The sequence below is a fragment of the Pantherophis guttatus genome, chromosome 2, assembly GCF_059756535.1.
Source record: "Pantherophis guttatus breed Tessera chromosome 2, ASM5975653v1, whole genome shotgun sequence".
NCBI lineage: Eukaryota > Metazoa > Chordata > Lepidosauria > Squamata > Colubridae > Pantherophis > Pantherophis guttatus.
The window spans coordinates 232981574-232987908 of record NC_142064.1 but is presented as its reverse complement, the minus strand read 5'-3'; positions in this window follow the sequence as shown (position 1 = coordinate 232987908).

Here is a 6335-nt window from a genome sequence, read left to right as displayed (position 1 = left end):
AAAGAGATTGGTAAATAAATAAAAAAGATTATAATGTCACATAAAGAAAGACGAATGAGACTCTCTCTCTCTCTCCCCGCTTCCTCCCTCCCTCTCTCTCTCACTGTGTATGTATCAGTGGGTATGTGTGTGCGTCTTTGTTAGTCTTTGACTTATGACCACAATTGAGACAAAAATTTCCATTGCTAAGCAAGGTGATTGTTAAGTGAGTCATACTTGATTTTACAACATTTTTGCTACAAGTGAATTACTGCAGTTGTTAAATGAATTGCAGTCATTAAGTGAATGCAGCGTTCCCACATTGACTTTGCTTGTATTCGCATGTATTTACAATGGCTGTGGCATCCCAAGGACATATGATCACCATCTGCAACCTTTCCAGCTGGTTTCCAATAAGCAGTCAGTGGGGGAAGCCAGATTTGCTTAACAACGACATGATTCATTTAAGAACTGCAGTAATTCACTTAACAATCAAGGCCAAAAAAGGTTATAAAGCTGGGTGCAAATCACTTAACAACTACCTTGCTTAGCAAAATCCCAATTGTGTTGAGAACTACTTGTAGATCTCTTCTGTTAGCTTACAAACAAAAACATGACAGGCTCTATAAATTCATAAATAACATGGTCAAAATTTCCATTTCCATTATCCTTTCCTTCTTTCACTTTTCATGCCATGCTAAAACTCATAGTCATTCAATAAAATTGATTGTGCTAGAAAGTTCAAGATAAAGGGAAAAAATACATACCATATTTTTTGGAGTAGAAGACGCGCCGGAGTATAAGACGTACCTACCTTTTTTGGTGAGGAAAAGAAGAAAAAGAAATCTCCCTCTGCCTCTGAGCAATTTTGCCTTGTTGCAGCAATCAGCCTGCTTTACTTTCATTTTCGTTTTCAGCATAGCTTGGTTAGCACAAGGGAAAAAAAAAATCTGCTCCAGAAATTTACCTCTTTGCAGCAAGCAGCAGAGCCCTGCACAAAACAGCTGAGAGCAAATCAGCTGAGAGTCGGGAGGCTGATCCAATCAACTTGTGCTAATTAGACTGTGCTGAAGCTGAAAGGAGCTGTTTTTTCTTGCTGTTTGCTTGCAAGGTGGTAACTGCTTGGAGGCAGAGCCAAAGGGTGGGGGCCAGTGGGTGGGCGGGGGCTACATTTGGTGTGTAAGACGCACCTAAATTTTCACCCCCTTTTAGGGGAGAAAAAGGTGCGTCTTATACGCCGAAAAATACAGTATATAAAATCAATTTCTTCTAGATATGGCAATAACCTTTACTTTATTAAAATGAGGGCTGCTGACTCATTCATTTGGGAATAAAATCAAAGTTGCAGCATTTTTCTTAGTTATGATTGTTATTTATTTTAACTTCCGGACTGATCTCTTGTTACATTTTGGACAGTTCTCTTTCTCTAGACTGTCTCCAACAGAGCCGAAAACCATATCAAAACTATAACAGAGTAAGAAAAATCTTTTTACTTATGTTTGAATCAAGATGAAAGAGTTTTAGCTCTTTTTATTCTGGAGGATATATCAGACAATTTATTCAAAGCCTGAGAATATTTCACAGCTAGGATATAGTGATAGTTTGCTTGGAGTGATAATAGCTTATCACAATGGGTAGTTGCTGTAGAGGTTAGCTCCAGGAACATCTTTTCCGATATTCAATAAGAATGTTAGTCTATACAAGCCTTATAAAAATTGGAAATTTAACAGTTGGCTATTGACTATTATCATAGTTCATGGGAAATGAAATGCAAATTGCTCCTGTGGAATTCGTGTTCATCCAATTGTATATGCCAGTATTTTTTTGTAGCGTTACTAACAGCTGATGAATTCTTAACAGAATAACAGAGTTGGAAGGTATCATGGAGGTCTTCTAGTCCAACCTCCTGCTGAAGCAGGAGACCCTATATCATTTCAGACAAATGGCTGTCCAACCTCTTCTTAAAAACCTCCATTAATAGACCACCCATGACTTCTGAAGGCAAGCCATTCCATTGATTAATTGTTCTAACTGTCAGGAAATTTCTCCTTAGTTCTAGGTTGGGTTTCTCCTTAATTAGTTTTCCTCCATTGTTTCTTGTTCTACCTTCAGGTGCTTTGGAGAATAGGTTGATCTTGTGGCAGCCCCTTAGATACTGGAACGCTATTATCATGTCACCCCTAGTCCTTCTTTTCATTAAAGTAGACATACTCAGTTCCTGCAACTGCTTTTCATATGTTTTAGACTCTGGTTTCCTAATCATCTTTGTTGCTCTTCTCTACATTCTTTCTAGAGTCTCAACATCTGTTTTATATCATGGTGAAAAAACTGGATGCAATATTCCAAGTGTGGTCTTACCAAGGCATTGTAAATGATCTTCAGGTGATTTTGATTGTATGCTTTTTTTTTAACGCAGCCTAGGACTGTATTAGCTTTTTTGGGGTCTGCAGGATAGCGCTGGCTGATATTTAAGTGATTGTTCACTAGGACTCCAAGATCCCTCTCATAGAGACTACTATTTAGCCAGGTACCATCAATTCTACACCTTTCCATTTGATCTTAGAAATACTTCATTACTGTCTCAACACTGAAACCGACTTAGGTTGCCTTAAATGTCCTAACATGGGACAATAGCAATAGCAATAGTACTTACATACCACTTCACAATGCTTTACAGCCCTCTCTAAGCAGTTTACAGAGTCAGCATATTTCCCCCAACAATCTGGGTCTCCATTTTACCGACCTCAAAAGGATGGAAGGCTGAGTCAACCTTTCAGAAGGTTGACATTCAGAATCGAACTCCTGGAGTGAGCAGTGAGTTAGCCCTGCAGTATTGTATTCTAACCACTGCGTTACCCAGGCACAATGGTACCAGGAATGTGTTTGCTAAAAATGTGGGATCCAAATGGCTACCTTATGCTCCTCAAATTATTGTACCTTGCTTAAGATACTACCTGGTCCTCTACTGTATATTGAATATGTTTGTTCAGCTTCGGTAAATGACAAAAGATGCTATCCTGCCCTTTGACTCTACAGAAAGACTAATTTTGAATTTGGTTAACCACTCTTCTTTTATATCCTATAGAAATCAAATCAGCACATGTGGCACTAGAAGTGGAATAATGACTATACTAAAGGCTTTGAAATTAATGCACCAACCTGAAAAAAGCAGTATTTCTCTTCCCAGTATTTTCTCTTTACAAAATACATGATTAAAATCTGTCAGAGTTTGATGCAGCACACACAACCGGACACAATTAAATGAACTTCATCAGGATTCAAATTACATAAGAAACTTCTTTATATACAATACCAAACAGGAGAATCCAGCATACAATATCAGGAACACAGAAGCAATATTCATAGAAGCAAGTCATTATCGAGTAGGGAGATACAGAGGCTAATATATTGTACAGGGGCTCTCATTAGAGGCCAAACCAACTCTTATACCATGTTTCCCTGAAAATAAGACCCTGTCTTATATTTTTTTTGAGCCCTGAAATAAGTGCTTGGCCTTATTGCCATGCGCTCAAAAGCCCGATTGGGCTTATTATCAGGAGATGTCTTATTTTGTGGGAAACGGTATATATTTCAGCAAATCTAAGCCACGCCCAGACTTCAAACTGTCTCTTATGGCCCCATACAAACAAATACTATGTTTCAGTATCCAAACAGCCCTCATTGGCTGACCCAGTTGCCATATACCATTCCAGTTCATGAATATACTCTGACAAAATCTATTTCCAGTATTTTTTTCAGAATCTAGACATGTTTAGTATTCAGCAGATAGGCCATTTTGTAGGTAGCAAACTTCAGTAAAGATCCCTCCAGGATTTTTTTTTTCCTTCCTCATTTGGGCTGTTCTTTAAGTTCATTGCTGTCTGTAATCTTTCTTTAAAATTCCAGCATGTTTAGAGGCTCATCTGGTTTCATAGGAGAAGCTTCACATGAACAGTTTTTTTCCCCCTCTTTGTAAACATTCTCAAGGGTTTTTGTGGCATTTCACATGCTGAAGAGAAATTGAGTAAGACTTCATGAAAATTAGCGAATGAAAAGCCTATATGTTCCACCAAATAAAAACATCATGTCTTTGGGACAGGCTGTCTTTTAAACCAGTATTTAGACGTATTTCTGGAATGGAACACACGTGAAATTACAAGAAAGGGTACCGTATTTTTTGGAGTATAAGACACACCTTTTTCTCTCAAAAAAGGGGGTGAAAATCTGGGTCTGTAGCTCTGCCCAGCTTCTTAAATGGAGGTTTCAGAGGCTGAAAAAAGCATCAGAAACAGAGCTTCAGAAAAAAAGCCTCCAAACAGAGCTTCAGAAAAGAAGCCCCCAAACAGAGCTTCAGGGTTTTTTTTCCGGAAGCTCTATTTTGGAGGCTTTCAGAGGCAGAAAACAAAGTTTTTTCTGAAATGGAGTTTCAGAAGTTTCAGAGGCAGAAAAAAAAGCAAAAAAAAGCAAGGCACAGAGCTCACAACCAAGGAACCTGTTGCTAAAATTCACCTCTGGGAACAGCTGATTGGGGGTATTCCAGGAGGCAGATCTACCTGCCAATCGGCTTTTTTCTTATTTTCCTCCCAAAAAACTAAGTTGCGTCTTATACTCCAAAAAATACGGTATATGTTCCAGCAAAAATGATTAGGTCCCTGGGACAGACTATTTTTAACTAGGATTTAGATTATTTCTGGAATGTATTCATAAAATTACTAGAGAGCTTCAAAGAGAATTCATAATTTTTTTTGGGGGGGGGGTAAAGATTGGAAGGAAAATAAGGAATACTATCCTGAGGAAGAAGTAAGGAATGGGAAAATAGCAATCAGAGAAGAAAGAGAAGAGACATCTGGATCTGAAAGAAAAATAACATTTGGTAGCAGACGGAACATTGTTTTATTGCTATTTGGTCATGAAAGTCAACCTCTGCATCAGCCATGAAATCTGGCCGGATCTAACCGGCTCATGCAAACTGGTAGCACCAGCAGCGGGAGGCTCCGCCCACCCACCGGGATGTCATTACATCCCATTTTTGACCCTCTGCATATGCGCAGAAGAGGCACGTGCATAGTGTGAGCATGCTCCCACGCGCTCCCATTCCCAAACCAGTAGCGAAGGTAAGTGGATTTCACTGCTGCTCTGCATTCATTTGAATGTCTTGCCTACAAACAATAAAACAGAAACTTGGTTGGTTTATGAAATATATAAAGTATTACATGCAGTGGCCTTTGAATTGATTCTGAGAGTTTTTATTCATTCTTGCTATGTAAAAAGAAGTTGGAAACATTTTAAATGCTACTCTACTAATTCCTCCTTTTTTAAGAATCTCAGGTCGTTGTTTTGGTGCCATTTTAATTCCTAGTTTATGTGCTCCCTTCATTATTGTTGTGGCTGTGGTTGATCTTGTATCTTTTGCTAGATTTTAAGGTATTACCGGTACCATTTTCACTGCAATACAGTGAGATAATACAACAATTAATGAACTGAAAACCAAACTGGTAAAGCCATCTCACCATTCTGCAATCCTTTAAAAGCATTTTTATCCTTGTTTACATCTATTTTTCTAAAAAGAAGTGCAGAGATGATAATAACAAAACAGTTGACACAGTAGGTGAAATCCAAATTGTCTTGATATGAGTGTTAGATAATTAGTTGTTACAGTTGACTTTCTATTAAAGCACTAATCTGTGTTTTAATGTGCAAACCAGGCACTGAGTGCTTGCCAAATCTTCATGATTAAATATGCATGTTTTTGATAGTATATTGTTTTAACTGATTTGTAAATTAATCAGATAAATGCAAGTATTGAATTATTTAGAAGAAATAAACAACGAACATTGAGAACCTATGACATTTTTTTTTATTATCCTATTTTTGGTTTTTAAATTCATCATTCTTTGTCAACTTACAAAAAATAATATATTTGCAACCTGTGTTTGTTAAATAAAACTGAGAACTAAAGGTTTAACAGGACAAAGATTTCACATGCAAGAAATAGCTCACTTTCTGTTTTTATTTTTGGAAATATAGTTAGTCCTCGACTTACGACCACAATTGAGTCCAAAATTTCTGTTGCTAAGTGAGACAGTTGTTAAGTGAGTTTGCCCCATTTTATGACCTTTCTTGCCACGGTTGTTAAATGAGTGAGTGCAGTTGTTAAGTTAGTAACATGGTTGTTAAGTGAATCTGGCTTCCTCATTGACTTTGCTTCTCAGAAGGTCGCAAAAGGGGATCGCATTACTCCAGGACACTGCAACTGTTATAAATATGAGTCAGTTTCAAAGTATCTGAATTTTGACCACGTGATCATGGGGATACTTCAATGGTCATAAGTGTGAAAAATAGTCATAAGTCACCTT